Genomic DNA, 21,149 nt, shown 5'->3' with positions numbered 1-21,149 from the left:
AAGGCAAAAATCCTCAAGAGTACACTAGCAAACCGAATTCAGCAGTGCTTTAGAAGAATTATACATGTGACCAAGTGAGATTTGTTCCAGGAATGCAAAGGTGGTTTAACATAGGATAATCAATCAATATAATACCATGTTAACAGAACAGAGGAAAATAAACCACATGATCATATCAAGTGATGCAGAAAAAGCACACAGCAAAATCTAACACCACTCCTGACAAACCACTCAATAAACTAGGAGTGGGCAGGAACTTCCTCAACGTGATCAAGGGCATTTAGGAATAGCCCACAGCTGACATCTTGCTCAATGATCCACGACAAGACAAGGGAGCCTACTTTTGCCACTGCTATTCAATATAGTACAGAAAGTTCTGGCCAGAGCCATTAGGCAAGAAAAAGAAATAAAAGACATCTAAACTGGAAAGGAAGCAGTACACTTCTTGAGGATAAATGGAAAATGGATGATAATGAGTATGATGAAAATGTTCAGAAGTTGACTGTGGTGATGGCTGCACAACTCTGGGACTGTATTTACGAAACTACAACTGTGCACTCTGAATGGGTGAGATGAATTGCAGCATATGAATTCTATCTCAATGAACATATTATAAAGAAAAAAAATAAAAGAATGACCTGCCAATAGGACCTCTGAATTCTCAGAAACATCCCCTTGAGGTCCATACCCCATGTGACATTTGGTGGTGAGTGATCACACATTAGGCACCAGCGAACGGGGCCTCTCAGTGCTGCTCTGTGGCTGTCCAGTGTTGTGTGTACAAGGTCCTGAAAGGATACTGGGTTAGCTGTGTTCTCATCAGGAAGGAGAGCATAAACTGCTAGTGAAACAAGTGTGCTCTTCCTCACCACACGAACTTCCTCACGGACACAGCCTCTGCTCATATTGGGACACCTGTAGAGCTGGCACCCAGGCATCTTCCATTCTGCCTCCCTCCCCAGTGGCTTCTGCCAGTATGGCCCTAGCTGATTGGACAGGAGAGCCCTGGAGTCATCCAGGGATCCCAAGGGAAGAATCAAAGACCTCATCTGCTTGCCCTCTTGTTCATACCTCAGAGAGGCTCAGGAAGTATCTGGAGCTAGTGTAGCAGAAAGAGTCCACGTTCTGCCTCACACCAGCATGGGTTCAAGTCCCAGCTCCTCCAGCTTCTCATTGTGCCATCTCTCAACCTTCTGTTTTCCCACCCATAAATGCAGTTCGTCTCTCTGTGTCCTTGAGAGATAGCATATGTGAAAATGACAGCCACGTGATACTGGAAAAAAGTTTGAAGAAGCTTGCCAACCAGGGGGGGTTTGAGCTTCTTATCCCCCAAAAGCCTCAGGAATCATATTTCTGCCACTGAGGGATCCACTCCAGCACAGAACCAATGTGGAAATTATTCTCCAGCCAAAAGAAGCAGAGCTCAAACCCCCACCCCTGCCCCCCTAATTTCTGGATAAAATATACAGGCTAGGGTTTGAGAACATCTAGTCCTGAGCTGGGAAAGAAACTAGGAGACAGAGAGACTGGTCTTTGCTGATGGGGAACAAGCAGAAAGGCCTTCTCAGGTGTCTGCACTGGAGCCCTGGGGATGCAGTTTGAGAACTCACAGCGAGCTGACCACAATACCTATGCAGACATCAGACTGCTCTGTGGATGGTAATGAGCCCTGACCCTCCAGGGTGGTTGGTGGGGGAGGGAAGGGGTGCATCATGCCCAGGACACTTTGCAAAACAGATGGGCACTTCCTCAAGAGGTTAAACAGAACTACCATAGAATTCAGCAATTCTCTTTGGTTTGTAGCCAGTAATGGAAACAGCTGTCCACACATAAGCAGGAACACAAGTGTTCATAGGGGAGAAGACAGCCCAGGGACAGACAGCATGTGCAGAGGTGGCCCTGGGTCCCATGAGCCAGGCCTGGGACTGAGACTCCATTCCCACCCAGAGCCAGAGCGGTCCTTCCCACTGAGTCCCCTCTGCCACCCCATTAAACTGAGGGGAACTGAGAGGTTTACTGCTTCATTGATTTCAGATCTCATTCTGTATTACTTTTTCCCTTCTACTTTACTTTGGGTAAATTTGTCTTTTTCTCTCCTCTTACACTGGAGATTTATTTCTTTAATTTGCAGCCTCTTTTTGAATATAAATTTCTACCCAAGTTTTGATATTTAGGGCTTTTTTTAATCACTCAGATTTAAGTGTTTTTATAATTTCATTATTATTTCTTATTGGGTCCACAAACTGCTTCAGAGTTTTATTTATTTTTTTTAAAGATTTTATTTATTTATTTGACAGAGAGATATCACAAGTAGGCAGAGAGGCAGGCAGAGAGAGAGGAGGAAGCAGGCTCCCTGCTGAGCAGAGAGCCCGATGTGGGACTCGATCCCAGGACCCTGAGATCATGACCTGAGCCGAAGGCAGCGGCTTAACCCACTGAGCTTCCCAGGCGCCCAGAGTTTTATTTTTTAAAAATTTCCCAGTGATGGAGGTTTTTGTCAGGGAGGTTGCTAATTTCCAGCTGAAAGGCATGACAGTGAGGGAATGGGACCTAGTTAAAAGAATTACTCTTTTAACGTTTGTGAGACTTGTACTTACCAATCAGTATCTGTGTTGGAAATGTGCTCGGGAAGAATAAGGTCCCTCTACTTTTCAGACACAGAATTTATGTCCCTCAAATCAGGCTCATTGGCTGTTATTCAGAAACTTCTTTGTCTTTGCTGAGTTTTGTCTACTTAATCCAACACTAATTGGAAAAAATGGCTGAAATCTCACAAAATGATGATAGATTTGTCAGTTTATTTCTAACAAAGTTTACACCAAATACGTTGAGGCTGTTACACTGAATGAACGAGTGGCCCTTTAGAGGTGCTCTGTCATCCAGGGGAAATGAAGCCATTCTCATTAGATGGTGACCTGACACCTTGAGTCTGTGGGGTCTGAGACTGAGGTCCTAGTGATGGTTTGCCTTTGGCTGTCTACTAGGTATTTCTGGTTTCCATACTTTTCCTATCCAACTTTTCTTCCATTTATGCTTTTGTTGTACCTCTGGTGACAGTACATGGCTGGCTTGTGCTTTGGGGTCTGGTTTGGCTGATCTACTACGCCAACATCTGTCTTTGAACTGGGGAATTCAATCTATTCACATTTGCTCTATTGATAAAAATTTAGACTTGATTCTATCTTAATCTATTATTTCAATTTTTCTCTCTTTCCTATTTTTTGTTTCCCTGTACTCCTTTTTAACTTTTCTTATAAAAATGGCATCCCTTTTCTCTAACCTGTGCTCTCATGGCTGTGCTGGTTAGCCCAGCACTGGTTGCAGTCTGTGGACACATGCACACCGATGAATACACACACAGACACACACACACACACAGAGGCATACACACATACATGCACACACACACGCATGCACACAAGCCCATACCAGTTCCAAAACTGAACATGAGCACCAGTTCAGTCTCCAAAAGGGGTTCCCATGTTTTGTTTTGTGATTTTCTCTCTTGGGGTGAGGGGTTGTGTTGTTATTTCTCAGATTCTAACATTTCCCCATTGAGCGCTTCTCTGGAAAGAAGCTAGCACGCCATCTTGGAGGGAAACCGGAGTAACACTTCAGTGTCAAGTCCACTGAGCCCCCTTCAGGAGCACAGGGGAGGCCATCTGTCATTGGAAGCTTGTGCTGGAATTGTAAACTTTATGGCCAACTTTATTTTCTTTTATTAATTTTATTTTTTTCATCATGCTATGTGTACTCCTTAATCCCCATCACCTATTCCACCCATTCCCCCATCCACTTCCCATCTAGTAACCATCACTTTGTTCTCTATAGTTAAGAGTCCATGTCTCGGTTTGTCGCTCTCTCCCTCATTTTTTTTCCTTTGCTCATTTGTTTTGTTTGCTACATTCCACACATTAGTGAAATCATATGGCATTTGTCTTCTTCTGACTTATTTCACTTAGCATAATACTCTCTAGCTCCATCTTTGTTGCCAATGGCAAAACTCCATTCTTTTTTTTTTTTAATTTTATTTATTTGAGATAGAACAAGAGTGAAAGAGAGAGAAAGAGAGAGAGAGAGAGAGCGTGCGTGCACACAAGCACGGGAGGCAGCATACAGAGGAAGAAGCAGACTCCCTGCTGAGCAGGAAGCCTGATGAGGGGCTCAATCCCAGGACTCTGAGATCATGACCCAAGCCAAAGGCAGACACTTAACTGACTGAGCCACTCAGGTGCCCCAAGACTCCATTCTTTTTGATGGCTAATATTCCATTATATACATGTACCCCCTCTTCCTTATTTATTCATCAGTTGATGGACACTTGGGCTGACTTCCATAATTTTGCTGTCATAAATAATGCTACTATGAACATAGGGGTGCCTGTATCCCTTTGAATGAGTACTTCTGTATTTTTGCATCTCACATTTTCATATTCTGTATTTTGTATTTTGTAGTGCAACTACTGGATTGTAGGGGTAGTTCTGTTTTTATGTACTAGACTTTTTTTTTTTTTTTTACCATAGTCCCCACTGCTCCCTATTGTGTTATGACCCTGGGCTTCACAAAGGCACACTGCTGCCCCCTCTGTATCTGGTGATGGCAGCAGGCAGAGGAGATGCAGCTGCCTCTGAACTCAGCCAGCCCCAGCCGGGCCCTCCCTCTGCCACTGAGGGCTACTTCACAGACTTGTAGCAGTCACAGCACTTGTACCATCCAGGAATAGTAGTAGAATTTTATATTCAATTCTCCAGGCACATTCCACTCTTACACACACAGACACTGCACACCCTTCCTGATGCCATTAGGAGGGACAGGCCAAAGAAGCACATGTGACAGGACCTCAAACTAAATGTTTTCTAAAGAAATGAATAAAGCCCCTTCATCTCTGCTTCTAGAAGGGACCTGGAACCAAGAGAAAAGTGGTTGTGGCCACAGACAAGTCAGCAGGAGAAGGCAAGAGGCTGGAGCCAGTAGTCTGAAAAGTGCAGTCAGGGGCACAGGTGTGTGGCACAGGTTCTAGAATATGCAGCATGGCCCCGCAGAGCTGGGGGCCGGGTAAGAGCCTCAGAGACCTGATGAGGGGTCAGGCCCGCCAAAAGGGAAGGAGAGAACCACTCAACATGGCCACGTGGGTGAACCATGAGCCTGCATGCCAGCAAGACGGCTTATTTTAAAAGACTAGGGGTAAAGCCAGACCCCGAAGGCCACAAACTATGTGATTTCATTTATACATAGTGTCCAAAATAGGCAGATCCACAGAGACAGGAAGTGGATTTGTGGCCACCAGGGGCTGAGGGGAGGATGAATGGGGAGTGACTGATACAGCGAGTACAGACTGGGTTTCTGTTTTGAGGATGGTGGGGGGGATGAAAACGTTCTGGAACTAAATCGTGCTGATGGTTATACCACATTGTAAATATTCTAAAAACCACTGGATTATAGGTTTTAAAGAGGTTTAAATGGTGACTCTTATGTTATGTGAATTATATGTCGGAAAAATAATAAAAGGCCAAGGGCAGCACCTCACATGCTTATAGGAACCCAGGGGAAACGGAAAGGAGTGAAGCCAGCTTGGGGGGTGCAAACGAAGAATACACTCTAGGCCACCGGGTCGCACAAACTCTGTTACAGACCCTCTCTTCCTGGCTGTCCTGACCACCTGCCATAGCACTAAGAATGCAGAGAAATGGATTTTGGCTCAAAGAAAGAAAGCAGCGCACAATGATGAAGGATCCCAAGCCCCAGGCTCCAGGCTGAGGAGTCAGTTGAGATGGTGGGGATTGGGGGAGAAGCATATGTCCTCTGACCCAGAGCCCCGCCACACACTGGGGCCACAAGGGAGAACAGTGTGGGATGGGAGCTACCAAGGGTTCTGCCTGACCTCTCAGGGCAAGCTGAATATCCATACTTGCATACAAATCCTCTTAAATATTAGCACACAACGGTGTCTGACAATGCATGGGGTGGCCAGTTCTCACCGTCCAGCCAGCTCTAGAAGGCCCCGGGGGCACAGAACCAGCTCTAAGGAGAGGTCCTATAGCCGTGTCTCAGGACCACCCCATACCACCTCTTCTAGGATGGCTACCCCAGTGCAGCAGGCAGAATTGATAACCATCCTCAAGACCTCACTGGCCCCCTCCACTTCAAGACCACTGCCTCACATTGCGTCTGCTTCCCACACCTGACCTGGCGAGGCAAGAGAGCAAAGTGGTCTGGTCCCGGGCTGCCCCACCCAGAGCCCAGGGCACGGGAAGGCAGCCCAGCTGAATAAATGTGGTGTGAGCAGCAACCACTGGGAAGGAGCCGGAGGTGCACACACCCTGAGGATTCTCTCAGGAAGCCTTCGCTTCCACATCATGTGGCTCAGCAGCAATCAGGAGACTGAAAGGACGGGTGCAGTGTCTCTAGGTTGTGGCCCCTGGGGGTTACCATGAGGGAGCCGCTGGGATGGAAGCAGTCATGGGGAGACCCAAGGCAGGACTTCCCCACCCACTCACGACAGTACCTCATTACTGAGCACACGCTAGGCCCACACGGGGCTCTTCCCAGTTTTGACGGGGTCTAATCCTCCCCAGAACCCTACTAGGTGGAAAACCCTTAACTCTGCTTTTCTGTTAAGGGCATGGGCACAAAGAGGCAGAGGGAGAAGCCAGGATATATCCAGGTAGCAGGACCTCAGAGTCTGTGCTCTGAGCCAGCATGCCCTGCCTTTGTCCCTGGAGCCCCAGAGCAGCTACTGGCCTTTGGGGCCTGGCTAGAGCAGTCCTACTCTTAGCAGCACTTGTCATGGTTCATCCTCTTGTCTGCCTCTCCCCATTGTAGGGACTCCTCAGGAGAAGAGACCAAATTGGGCATGCTCAATGCCCAGCACAGGGCTGGCAACAGGGCACTGGCAAACACTTATTGGATGTATGTATGGATAGATGGATGCATGGATGGACGAAGAGATGCATGGATGCATGGGTAGATGGATGGATGGAGGGATAGACAGACAGGGATGGGTGGATGGATAGATGGACAGACAGATGGATGGATGGATAGATAGATGGATGGGTGAATGAGTGAATGAATCAAGTCTGACACTGGAAAGTGAATCCTTGCATCCATGGCAACTGAGCTAGCAAGTAAGTCAGGGGTGGGGGTGGTGGCAGTGCCATTTCTAGGCATTTTAAGGGGAGAATTAGATGAGCTTGTCCTCAGATCAGCTCTAGATGGGGGAGGGGAAGCTTAAGATAACAGCCCAGTACACCCTCCTTCAGGGATCAGCGATGCCAAGGCCAGTTACTGAAGTGGGGCAGGAGTGGGAATCTGGGAGGTTGAATTGAATTGGGCTGGTGTGCACCCAGTCTCTGCCAGGCCTACAGTGCCCCACCCCCACCCCCGCTGATCTAGAATCTGCAGTAACTCAGAGAGATGAGGCAGGCCACCACAAGGGATCTGTTTGCTGGCTCAGAACTGGGGCCTGGATTTAGGCCTGGAGGTATCTAACCCAAGACCTGAGCACCACAGCCACCTGTTCCTCCAGAGGGCAGTTAAGGGTGTGGTTCTGAAGCTGAGGGGAGGGAAGAGGGCTGATGCAGCTGATGTGGCCTCTGCCTGTGAGCAGACTGGATTAGGTCAACATTATCCTCCATCTTCCTTGTGTCCCTCCACTGATGAGCTCAGACCCTTCTGCCATTCAGCCTGAGAATCCCCCTTTTGTCCTCTCTTCTGCAATCAGGCTGGGGGCTTGGCTCAGAAGGAGGTCAGCAAAGCCCTGAGGCCATCCCCTAAGACTATGGAAGTAGGGCCCACCCACCTCCTTTCAAGAGGCAATAGTTAAGCCCCTTTAGGTGGGAGCACAATTACCTTGTACCCAGATTGAAGGCCCAAGCAGCCACATTGGCCCAGAGCACAGCAAACCCCAAGGTCCCATGTTGTTTGGTCTTGTGACTCCTCTTTTGGACCATAGGTACCCAAAGGGTCCTGGGACCCACTGAAAAGGGCCACAGCATCAGAGTGACCCATGGAGCTCTATAAGCCTGAGGCCACCTCCCAGGTCCAGGGGAGTAGGACTTGTTCAGCCCCCAACCCAAATAACCTCAACTGAACTTCACTCAATTCAAAGACAAGCCAGACACTGGTGTCCTGACACTCAACCCAGGGAAACTCTTTTTAATGTCCCATGGCTCATTCCATGAAGACACAGATGTGTCTGTTCTGGATTCATGTGCATACATATGTGTGTGTGCAGTGTGCAGTGTGTGTGTGTGTGTGAGAGAGAGAGAGAGAGAGAGAAACAAAAAGAGTCTGTACAGGTATAACCACCCACCAGACCTGGAACCTTACCCCATTGCCAACCAGGCCAGGCAGGGCAAGAATGAGTATGTGGGCCAGGCAAGAAACAGTGGGGAGAAGGGACTGTGTGCCCCACCTACCCACTAAATACTGGCTGTAAGAAACAGGTCCAAGGTGTCTATTCCTCCTGATTTTTCTGAGAAACTGGAAACTAAGATTTTAATGCAAAAACTCCTGACTTTTAAGCATGCAGTCACAGTTTTTGAAGACACCCTGTGAGTGAAATACAGCAGAGGGTGCGGGGTGGGAACACAGCCCAGGAGCCTCTGGATGAGGCCTGGCTTTAGTCTAATGCCCTTGATTTTACAAATAGGGAAACTGAGGCTGGGCCAGAGCAGGGACCAGCAAACCAGGGCCATACTGAGTCCCCTGGCTTCCTTGACTCCCTGGGCAGCCATAGCCCTTAGGGAGCACCCAAATGTTCCAGGCAAGAGACACCAAGAAAGAGGGACTCAGGCCTTCCTCACCATAGTTCAAACTGAGTTTTCTGAGGTGACTCAAAGAGGGTCCTGCAGTGCTGACCTCTTCTGGGCATGAAGACCCCGAGCCCCTCTCAGTCTAAGGCCCTGAGACAAATCCAGGTCCTGTTTTGTCCTACTGGTGATAAAAGCCAAGAATGTAAGTAGCTTTTGGGATATCGCCCAGAACAAAGGAACACGGTCATCTGACCACAAGCCTCTTGAACCTACAATTGATCATTTGCTCCCCAAGCTACGAGGGCCTTAAGGATGGACCATCACACCAGGGAAGCAGAACCTCAGGGCCCTGGAATGCAGGGCCAGACGTGACAACCACAGGGTCTATCCACCCAGCCCTGACCAGTGGGTCAGGCTGCCCTAGTGCTTGGTGGGGAGGGAAGCCAGTTCTGGGAGTTTGGGGGCTGATCCCAACCAAACAGCCACCCCGCCCACGTTCTGTCTAGAGGCCTAGATGGAGCCTGCCCCTGCCACACCCCCCTAATGCTCTGCAGATGGGCTCCCCCAAAGGCCTCCAAGAAAAACACGACAACCGCAGATCTCTCCTCACAGAAACGGAACCACTGGAATGGTCTCATGTAACGTTCCCGAAATGAAAATAAAAATTCCTCTGAAGTACATTTCAACTCTGAGGCAGCACTGACTGCACTGGGAGCTCAGTCCCAGTCACCATGGGAACACTATGGGCTTGGGTTCCTGCGTACCGAAGCCACCCGATTACCCTCTCACACCAACTGCCACCAGGGACCTGCTTGGCCCATACAGTCTTTGAAAATTTTGATTATTAACTGCCAACATTGAAAAAATATAAGGTTTTACATAAAATCAGTTTCTGGCTTCTCCTGAGAAATCGGAAGTCCTCCTACAGCTGACCCTAAATTGGTCTGTGCCCCAATGCCAGCCTACCCATCCAACCCCACCCTGTAGAGATGCACCCCTCATTGCACTCAGTGGACACCTGACCCCCAGGATCTGAGCAAGGTTCAGGGACACGAGCTCCTGTCCTAGGGGGGTAAGACCTATCTAGGGGTCCAAGCCTCTGTACCTCCTGAGCCTAGGCCCTGGGTGCAGATTCCTACACCCCATGCACAAGCTCCAGCCCAGGGCTCTGAGCTGCACAGGTGGGGTCTAGGAGGCCACCACTCCCCTTGTCTACAACCTGAGCTCCTTTCAGCCCCAAACCCAAATAACCTCAACTGAACTTCGCTCAACTCAAACCCCTGCATCCCAGTGGGGACTCAGGCTTGTGCTCTGTGGTCTTAGGGTGACTCTTGGTCCTTTGCTTCCCCCAGACTGGCCTAGTGTCCCAGCTCTTTGTTCTCCCAATTCCTTCACTCGTCCAGAGCACCGTCCTCCTCATCTGGCTGGTGCTGCCCCATCCTCTGAACTGTGGAAGCACTAAGGATCGGGGGGAACACCAGCTCCCATGGCACATGCCAGAGTCCCTGAGGTCACCAAAGAAACTTCCAGCTAGAAATCTGCAGATGGCGTTTTAACCCGTCCAAAACATGAGTCCAGAGAGCTCTGGATAGAAGCGTTAAAATAAAAAGCCCAAACACACAGATACCTCCCAGGCCTGGGCCCCAGCGAAGAGATGATTCCCGCAAGCACCAGCTGGCTGAGTGTGTAGGCCAGGGTGGGGGCCCGGCTAGGAGCAGCATGCTGGCTCCTCCCTGACCTGGGGGTAAGCCTGGATGGGAATGCAGTTCTTTCCAGGCGGCAGCGTTCCCCTCTGACCACCACAGTGATGACAGGCCAGGACCCTCAACATCCTTGCAGTTCTAGGACTCCATGCTGCATGCTCTCCATTCCCCTGCCACCTGGGTCCAGGCCACAGTCTCCCCCTAGGCCAAACCAGTGGCCTCCTCCAAAGAGCCAGGCCACACTGTTTCTCCACTTAGAGCAGGGCACCACCCCTCCACCAAGACTGAGCCACAAGACCCACCTCCATCTACCCCTCAGGCCTTTCCTGCCCCTCCCCACAACAGGCCACATCCACTCCCCTCAGGACACTCAGCCCTGCCGCCTCAACCCTATTCTTCCCCAGTGAACTATAACCCACACTTTCAGATGTGGCTCCAACCCCCAGTTACCATGGTCAGTTCACAGCATTTCCCAACATTTCTAACTGTGCAGGCCTTTGGGGACTGACCAGGTCACAAGTTGTAGGAGGGCGGAGGCAGGGGTTGGGAGGGGTCTAGGTCTGTCTGGTCCCCAGCATCGTCCAGCCTGGCCCAGTGCCAGGCCCTGTGTGGGCCATCTGTAGAGATCTGGTGAATGAATTGAATGAATGAGTAAGTGAAGGAGGGATATGGTTTCCACAGGGCACTTGATGTACAAGGACAATGGCAGCCAGAGCTTGCTGAGGGCAGTGAGGCCTGGGGCCACTGCTGCCCCCCAGCGAGTCTCCCCAGGACAGCAGGAAAGGCCTATACCAGGTGGCCCTCTGCCCCAGCAATGTTCCAGTTCCACCGGCACAACACCAAGAACCCACCACCAGGAGTGTAAGTTCCATGGCAAGCCGTCAGACACCAACAGGCGCAACTGCTTCCCCAGGAATGAGGACCGTGCGGCCAGGCTTCCAAGACCGTATTCCTTCCTTCTTTTAAGGGACATGTAAGCACCAACCGTGAGCCAGGCATTCCTCTTGATGATGGGAATTCCACAGCAAGCCAAAGATTCTCTCTACAGCTAGTGTACGTAGTGACCCGAGATACTGCTGCACACCCTCATTGGGACCTCCGTTGTTGCATATGTGTCCCCAGAAGGGCCAGCCTGCAGGTGGGAAGCTCTGGGGGGTGCAGAGGAGATGCTGCTCAGGGAGACAGGCAGCCCTGGTGACCAGCCTGCTCCTCCCACCACACACGGGCTCTGCAACTTACCAGCGTGGCCGCCACTGCCTCAGTTCCTCATCTCAAATAGGTACAACGGGGTCACTACACGGATCCCTGAGATGCTGTGTCTGCAGTGCTCTGGGGAATGCCTGTACGGGTGAGCCCATCCTCCCGGATGCCCTCAAGAAATGTGTGTCCCTGAGCCACAGCACAGCTCCAGGGGCAGGAGAAGAATCACTCCCAGACTTGGGCTCTGGGACGGCTGGCCTTTGTGCAATGGACACCCATAACACTGAATAGAAAGGGGGAACTGGAGCCTGGGAAAAAGCCCTGTATCAAACAATGACAGAAAGTCGATAAGGAGATAAAGGGCTTATCTCAGTACGTAAGACCCCAAGAGGTGAACAGGCCAAGGACTTAAACAGGAAGAGGAGACATACCAAGTAATCAAATGTGGGGCGATCACTCATCCTTGCTTTGTGCTTCCTCTTTCAGAGAAGTACAAAGTAAGGCTTCCCTCCTGGATCAGTGAAATATCAGTGGGCAAAGCCTCCTGTACTGGTGAGGAACTGGAGACATTGTGGGGCTGCCGTGGGAAACCAGCCTAGCTCTGCCCCCGACAGCCGTGAGACTGTCGTGTGCTTGGATTCTATGATTATTTCAGCCACTCAACAAGGTCTCAGAGCCAGGGCTCTGGGTATCTGGGATGGCTTGAGCTGTGGCCTGCAGGGTCAGTGACAGGAGATGACGCCGAGGCCCCCTGCCAGGAGGTCCCTAAACTCAAATAACAAGAGAGGTTGCACTAAGGGCATGCACACATGTTACGGCCACCTTAAGGTGCTGCTGGGTGCACAGCCTGCCCCACACACCCTCACAAGCTCCCACCCACTCTAGCAAGTCTACGACCCCTCCCTGCAGTGGCAGAGTGGGAAAGAGAAGCCTGGACTGTCAGAGGGGCAAGGACACACGAACATCCACAGGGATCCTGGGCCGCACGCCATGTCCCGCAATCCTGTCCCACAGAGCAGGGCCTCTGCATCTTGGAGAGGGGCTGCCCACCTGTGAGGCTGTGTCTGGGGTCCCTGCCCCAACCCCTAGAGTCTGGAAGCCAAATGGGCTTGGCCTGTGGCTGGCACCATCTGTTTCAGGAAAACCCCCTTGCGCTGAGGGGCAGGGCTCAGAAGTCAGAAGAATGGCCCCTATTCTGGCTTCTGTACTGGCTGGGCCTCCTGAGCTGCTTCTCCTCCCCCAGGATCCACACCTCAGCTGTGTCCCCATCATCCCCCACCATCCTGCTGGGAGAATATGGCCCACCTCGCACCACAACTCCCCTGACCTGGCCCTCCCCACCTCCCCAGGCCCAGAGTCAAGTGCCTTCCCAAGGGCAGCCAGGTCAGCTTTGTTTCCCACCTGGAGTAGCTCCCACCTTCACCTGCCCTCTCTCACATCACTCTGGCCCTAGATTTTACCTTGTGCACAGATTTACCCCTCTGCTCACTGTGTGTCCTCCCCTGGCGGGCAAACTTATTCCCTGATGTATATCCCCAGCACCCAACCCAGCCCCAGACACAAGGTGGGTGCACATAAGAATGGGAATGAATGAATGAATGAGAGAACAAAGGTACCCCCTCTACGCCTCAGTGTCCCATCTCAGGAGTACTGCTGTCATTCCTTTTGTTCCCCCTCATGACCGGGGAGCATCACCGGGTACCTGGTCCGTCCCCAGCCCAAGCCATTGCACCACCTCCCTGTGCCAGCCCCACTCCAAGGCCATCTCCTCCACCCAGTCCTGGCCCCAGACTCCTCCAAACCCTGTGCAGCCTCTCACCTGGGCCCTGACCTTGTAGCAAACATGTAGCTCATCCTGCCTGGATGTCCCCAGGAGGTAGTTTAGCCACACAGCTCCAGAGGAAGCCCATACCCCAGCACTGAGCCCAGACGCCAGAAGGCAGCCCACATTTCAGACAGAGGGGAGGATGTATGCACATGCAAGGGAGATGGGGAGCCTGAGTTTGGGAGGGAGAGAGACAGACACCAACATTTCCCCCTAATTGGGTGACCTTTTCCCAGCTCTGAGTTCCTTCAGGGCCAAGTGCACAGCACTGCTTGGTATAATTTCAAAGAGAAATGGGTCAAGGAAAATTGGACATTTTTCTAGAAAACACTTCAGGCATGGAGCTGACTGAAGTGTCTGCTGCCCTATGGAGATTTCTGAGAGGACATGGGGCCTGTGATCAGGGGTCTCTAGCTGGTACAAAGCAGCAGAGTTCAGACCCCAGGCCCAGACCCAGTTTCTGCTTCTGGGGCAGGGCCTTCTGTCCCCTTCGGACATTGCTGGAGCTATCTCTGCCTCCCCATCTCCCCCAAGGCTGGAAGCCAGCACTTCTCACTGGCCATGGGGCCCCTCAGCATCCTCAAGAGTCCTGTGCCCTAGGACCCTGTCCCTCTGCCCCTCATGCGTGGACACAGAACACAGGAATGTCTTCTTCATAATCGTCCCGGGGGGTACCTGAGGTGTAGACAGAGCCCCATCAGGGTCCTCAGGGATACTGAGGCCCAGCTGCTCCCACCCCTGGCAGGCTGGCTGGTATATCAGAAGCACAAATGCCACGGACATGTTAAGTTGCCCCTGGAGACATCACGTCTCTTCCAGAAACATCCCAGTCTGCTGTGCTGAGGACCTGCAGAGAGCAAGCCACGCAGAGCCCACAGTAGAGGGGACAACCAGACACACTGCTCTCACTAATTAAACTCCAGACGCAGCCAGAGCAGACACGGCTTCACTCCCCAGCCGCATGTTATCTGGAAAGCAGGCATGGTTACCACATCCCAAGGAAAAGCTCTTTGGGGGACATTGGCAACACAAACATAAGGGAAGGAAAGGAATATCAGTTGATTGTGTCTGTGGAAGAGAGAGCTACAGAGCAGGGGCAATGAGGGCAGAGGACCTCAGAGTCTAAATCACATGGATGCTAAATGGGTGACAGCAAGCATGGACCAGGCATCACGCAGGGGACGAGATGAGGGGTTTGTCCAACTCCCACCGCCCCTTCTCCTTGTGCCATTACACCTGTTTTACAGATGAGTAAACTGAGGCACCACGGGGTTGAGCACAATGCCCAGGGAGGTACACTTGACCTCTACACTAAGCCACCTGGCTCTTCTGAGAACCATCCCTTGCATCTGAGTGAGGGTCACACCCAGGCCAGAGTCAAGCCGGTGACCCCACGTAGCACTCATCATCTGTTCAGGATGTCCCAGCGAAGATCAAGTCTCTCCTGGGCCAAATTCACTTTGCCAGCTCCACCCCTGAACAAGATCCCACAGCAATTCAGGAGGAGACAGTGAGGGAGGAGGGCAAGCCAGAGACACAGAGACAGCTAAATTTATGTCTGAGGAGAGCAGCTGAGCACGTGGGCTTTCCTTGGCAGCAGGGGGGGGGGGGGGGAGCAGGGGTAGGAGAGGTGGGGGTGGGGTGGGGAGCACATCTGGCAAGTCTTCACCACGGTTGTGCCTCCCTCATAACCCACCGGACAGGGCCCCCAACTGCGGACCCCAGGCAGAATGTGCCCCTGCTCGCTGACAGCTCCGGGCACCCTCCCAAGTCTGACCCCAGACAACTCCAGGCCTCGGAGAATGTCCAGCCTCGGCTATCCCCAGCGCCAGCCCCCGCCCACCCCTTCAGCATGAGGCCACGTCACCATGCTGGCATCTCCTCCAGCCGTCCAGGGGGCCGGCCACAGAGCGGCGGGAGTGCTGAGGCCTCTGCCAAGGGTGCTCTCAGCTCTGAAACATGCCTCCCATAGCACAGAGCCGGGCCAGCTGCCTTGGGTTTCACAACCAAGCGCTTGTCCTTGAGTTTCCTATGGTCCCTGAGCTGTAGGCACAGTCCAGGGGCAGAATGAGGAGGAACTGACAGGGCCCCAGGAATGGAGCACCAAGGCACCCAGACTTTTGCTGCACCTCTGAGCTGGCTGGGTGGGGCATGGAGCCAAATCTGGTGTGAGAGCCCCCAGGTCACCACCCGAGAGGGCCAGGCCCAGCTACAGGACTCCAGCAAGCAGTTCAGGGACACAGAGAGAAGCTCCCAGACACAAGCCAGGCTGGGGCTCAGGGTGCAAAGCCAACCAAGGGCCTCTCTCCCCACTCAGACAGAACCCCGGGCTTCATCACTTAGATACCGTGAAGACTGAATCACGGCCCCCAGATGGCCACAGCCTCAACCCCAGACCCTGTGAGTGTTGCCTTTATGGCTCAAGGGACTCAACCTGTCCTTAACTTAATCACATTAAAGATCCTAAAATGGGTAGATTCTCCCAGATTACCCCAGTGGGCCAAGAGTAATCACAAGTATCCTTGTAAGAGGGACACAGAGAGAGACTGGACTACAGAAGAGGAAAACTGTGACCGCGGGTACAGAGACCAGAGTGATACGGTCACCAGCCAAGGGATATCAGTGACCACCAGAAGCTGGGAGAGGCCAGAAAGAGATCTTGCCTCCCACTGAGCCTCCAGAGGGAACCAGCCCTGCTGACACCTTGATTTTAGCCCCTTTAGGTCTGTTTCAGATTTTTGGCCTCCAGAACTATAAGAGAATAAACTTGTGTTGTTTTAAGCCACTATGTTTGTGGTAATGTGTCTTGGCTGTCACAGGAAACTGAGGTGGACGTCAACAGCTATGAAGAGGAAAGCCTCCCCAAGCTGGCCTCCAGCCAGTTAGCACCCCTCCACACCCTCTGCAGGCCTCAGCCTCTCCCCTATACCTCACACCTGCTGCGTCTCCAAGGTAGACCTGGTGAGGTACCTGCCTTTAAGTGGAGCCTTGCCCACCTCCCATCCGTGACCTGTCCTGATAGTACTCCATTCTCTCTCCGGTCCCCCGTCTCCCTGCCTCTGGCCTGGACCACCAGGAGCTGGCTGTGACACAGAACTCCCTCACAGGCCCCTTTCTGACCACGGCTGCCCACTGCCTGCAGGACACCATCCACCCTCTGGAACATTCCAGGCTGCAGGTCCCAGCATCAGCTCTGGCACCCTGGCTCCTGGCCCTGCATGCCTACCTCCAGCGTCACTCCTGGGATAGCTCCTTCCTGACTCCTCAGAAGCCTGGAAAACTCCTACCTGGCTCAAGCCAGTGTCATGGGATGGAAAGAAATGTGCAGTGGGTCAGCAGAGGAAAGACTGTGGGCCACCGGATAGAGAGTCTGCGGGCCGGCCACGTGGAGTAGCTACACGGAGCAGCACACAGTGCCAGCACCCCATCGGCTCTCTCTCACTGGCCTCCCTTGGCAGAAGCAGGGCAGAGCACTCCCGGGGGTGGCATGCCTCCTCTGCCTGCCAGGGAGGATGCCGCAGCCTGACAGCAGCGGGCAGAGGCTTGGCACAGTCTGTTTCCGAGGAGGAGGCAGCCAAGGTCATGGGTACTGAGCTGCCTAACTTCTCTTCCCTCACCCATGCCCCAGTGCAAGGCAGGGTGGGAGGGCACAGTGGCCCATAGGGCAGTTCTGTGAGACAGGAAATAGCCCCCTAGCAGGAGCACAGAGCCCCACCCACCACGTCCATGCCCTGGGGCTTCAGGGGGCCTAGAAGAGCAGCCCCCACTACAGCACTTCTGCCTCTGCCTCTCACAAGCACAGGTGGCCAATAGGGCCATGTTTTATTTGGCTTATATGGTGCTTTTTTAGAATTGTAAAGCAACATTTCAAAATCATGAGGGTTCCCATAAAAGTTCTGATGTCTGGATGCTCTTGACCATGAGAGGATCACTACCCTAGCCCCATACTCCCACCAAGTGATGGTCAGGGGAGCCGAGGAGGGGCTGCCCCCTGGACAAGGCTTCTAGCTGGCCCTGTGCCCACCACGCTCCCGCTGTTTTCCTTTCAGTAGAGACACATTCTCTACTCCCATTGTTTATGTCAAAAGGAGGGAGGTCAAAGTCAGGCCACTGTCCTTGCTGGCATGGCCAGCTGCATCCTGCCAGCCCTGGAGTTTGTGGCTCTTGGAATGGCACGACTGTCTGGCAGTGGCACCATGTATCTAGCAGGGAGACCACGTGCCCAGCTCATCGTGGGGACCTACAGGCTCCTGCACACAGCCAGGCCCTTTGAGTCTGTAGCCAGGCCAGCTCTGTGCATGCTGTCTTGGGGCCAGCCCAACCACACCATGGCCCAGGCTCTCCAGGCCCCACAGTTTGGCTGAAAATGATGAGGACCCAGCAGAGGCAGAGGGAAGGGGCCCCACCTGAGCTGCACCTGAGCCCTGCCCCCAAAGAAGGGCACCCACGCCTCCACAGATGCGAATCCCATTCACAGCACAGCCAGCTGTGCATGGGTGGGTTGGGTCACTTCCAAGTTGAGCTGACTGGTGGCCCCCAAACATTCCTGGGACCTAAGAATGTTACCTTATGGGGCCAAAAAAGGGCTGTTCAGACGTGATTAGATCACAGGTCTTGAGATCAGAGGAGATGGTTCTGGATTATTTGGATGGGCCCTGGATACAATCACATACATTCTTGTGAGCAAGAGGCTGAGGGAGGGTCACACACAAGGAAGATGCAGTGTGACCAAGAGGCAGAGACTGGAGTGATGTGGCCATAAGCAGCCACCAGAAGCTGGGAGAGGCCAGAACAGATTCCCCTACAGCCTCCAGAAGGAGCACGGCCCTGCCCACACTTGACCTCTGCCCAGTGATACTCATTTCAGACTTCTGCCTTCCAGAACTGTGACAGAATAATACACCGCAGCTGTCTTCAGTGAGCCAGCTAGTGGTAAGACGTCGCAATAGCCAGAGAGTAGGAGGCTGTGACATGCCAGGGTCCCTGTGCAAGTACGAGGCAGGGCTTCCGGCCCAGACTGGGGCTCCTCTCCCCACACTGGCCAGCCCTGGCTCCCCCTCAACCACCTCAGACAGGGTTGACAGATGGCAGCCAGGTCAGGGCTCAGGCACAGGCCCAGCACTCCAAGTGGGGCCCTGTTCATGTATGTGTGCAAATGCAAACACATACCTACACACACACACACACACCCCAGGAAGGCTGATGGTACTTGGTCCCCCAGCACCATATTGCCCTGGATATAGGGCTAACTCCGAGTGGGGACAGACAATGGGACCCGGTGTAACCTGAGAGAGGCCTGGCATGGAGGATGTCTGGAAATGCCTCAACCACCTGTCCCCAAAAGGCCACCCTGGTCCCCTTGCCTCAGCTCTGCCCTCCTGTCCTGGCTGGGCTCCTGGGTCCAGCAGAGTGGAGCAGAGACACTTCTGCCACATCTGCAGGGCCATGAGAAGAGAAAAGGTGCCCTCTCCTCTCCCTCAACCCTTTGCCCACCCTGAAACCCTAACCTGTGGCCCAAGAACAACACTGTTATACACTACACTGCTCTGTGCACACACTGGGCCCAGGCCTGAGTCTGTGAAGACATGTGAACACATTTGTTTCCCATCCACCTCCCCGGGGCAGTCTGCAACCCAGCAACTGACCTGATGATGGACATCATACGTGATAACAATTCTTTGAGGCTAGGTGGACCCCCAAGATCATTCCAGGAAGGCTGTTGGTTGCTCAAGGAAAATGGGACAATGTGTCTTGGACTCTGGAGGAGCCATGTGGGACACACCCACCAACCCCCACCAGGCACCCCTACCCACAACCCCACACCCAGCCAGAAGCCCACCTCCCAGCCCAGCAGGTCCAGAACAGATGTCTCCCCTTCCCCAGAGGACCCATCCTACACACTGCCCATCACAGGGGTTTCAAACCCGCTTCCAGGAGTTGCCTTTGGGGAGGGAGGAGGAAGCCTCCAGTCCATGCCTCCTGCTCATTTCAGCCACAGCCACAGTGATCTATCAGGGTCCCCATCAGAATTCACTAAAGAAAAGGACTTTCCGGCACACACACACACATCCTAGGGTTCTGTGCCCAGCACAGAGCAAACAGGCCCAGCCTAGGACACTGCTTCTACATATCTCCTGGCTTCACTCTGGGCCATAACAAGGCCCAGGCTAATGGAAAGCTGGACCCATCTGAGGTCACCATGGGCCCTCAGCCCAGCCCCAGCATAACATGTCTGGACCCCCTCCAACCAGTGAGTAGGCCTCGGCCCAGAGCTGGGTGGAAAGGGACATCGAGGGAGAAATGTACTCTTGGGTGATCAAGTCACCTACACAGGGTCATGCTGACACTGGGCGCAGACATCACAGAAAGGGGCCTTGGCCCCAGACCCTGGGCCTGCTGCCTGGCCCTACCAATCACAGCCCACAGCCTGGAGCCTAGACACCCACGGCCCAGGCCTGAGGCCCAGAGCCCAACCCCGAATACCTTCACTGTACCCCCACCACCTTCCAGCACCTCAGTCTCCAACCTGTGCACCATCTACTTTTTTTTATTCAAAGTAGGCTCCACACTCAGCAAGGAGCACAACATGGGGCTTAAACCCACGACCCTGAGATCAAGACCTGAGCAGAGATCAAGAGTCAGACACTTAACTGACTGAGCCACCCAGGCACCTCTCCCCAACATCCTCTAAGGCCACTGGTTTCTGAGGTTATTCTGAGTCTGAAACTCCTTTCCTGCATTCTGAGTTCCAAGCTCTCACCAGCAATAGGTGGATGGCAGGGGGAGGGGAGGATGGATTTAACAGAAGGTCCCAAAAGACCAACAAAATCCTAAGTAATAAGGTAAGGCCAGCACAGCCACGGGGGAGGGCTGCCATGTTTAGGAGACGGCACCACATGGAATTTGGGATCAGAGACCGCCGTGGGCACCTGGCAGCCCCTGTTGGCAGATGCCACCTCACCTACCTAAGTGGGACCCAGAAGCACCAAGCCCAAGGCCCAAAGTGGCAAGCCTTCAGCTCTCTGAGACACAGGCCTTTCTAATCCCACTGGACAGAGAAGGCAGAAGCCAGAGGCCCAAATGTGCACAAGGGCAGCCAGCCAGTGTCGGCCTGACCCCTGATCTGGAGCACCTCCACTGCCCCCACTTTCACCCCTACCCTCACCCTACTTGGTGACTCTCTATTCCTCCCCCTGCAGAGAAGCCCTAGGGTAGGAAAGAGGCAGGAAGGCTGAGGCTGAGGAAGGCCTGGCAGATGGGCAATTTATCACCTGGGAAAAAGGGTCTGACCAAAGTATTGCTTGGCTCTAGACAGCGCTGGGCTTCCTGACGGAACAATTTCTGTGCAAAAGTATCTGACACCACTCCTTGAAATTAGAACGATGCCCTGCCGGCCTGCACCCAATTTATCTGTCAAGCTGGGAAGTCAGACAGAGAGACCTAAAATAACTGAGCCAGGGCTGCTTGGGGGTGATGGGAGTGCCCCAACAAATCACAGCATGGCTGGGCTGGTCTGAGGGGACCTCTGGGGTTCTCAGCCAACATGCAGGTGAGCCTGACCCCAGACCTAGGCCTCCAGGCCCTGCTGCTATCACCTGCCCTGGCCACCTGCAGCTAGGGGGCCAGCACCAGAGGCTGAGGGCTGAGCCCAGCCCTTAATGACTGGGC

The 21,149-nt window shown here is 53.0% G+C and overlaps 1 protein-coding gene across 2 annotated transcripts in view; it reads right to left on the bottom strand.

The window, feature by feature from the left end:
• ADAMTS2 (ADAM metallopeptidase with thrombospondin type 1 motif 2) overlaps positions 1-21,149 on the bottom strand; it is a 217,824-nt gene that overhangs the window by 124,862 nt on the left and 71,813 nt on the right. The gene's annotated exons all lie outside the window — the stretch shown is intronic.

Source organism: Mustela nivalis (genome assembly GCF_964662115.1).
Source record: "Mustela nivalis genome assembly, chromosome: 3".
In the NCBI taxonomy this organism is placed as follows: Eukaryota; Metazoa; Chordata; class Mammalia; order Carnivora; family Mustelidae; genus Mustela; species Mustela nivalis.
The sequence above is the reverse complement of the archived record's forward strand: the minus strand, read 5'-3'. Positions and strand labels throughout refer to the sequence as shown.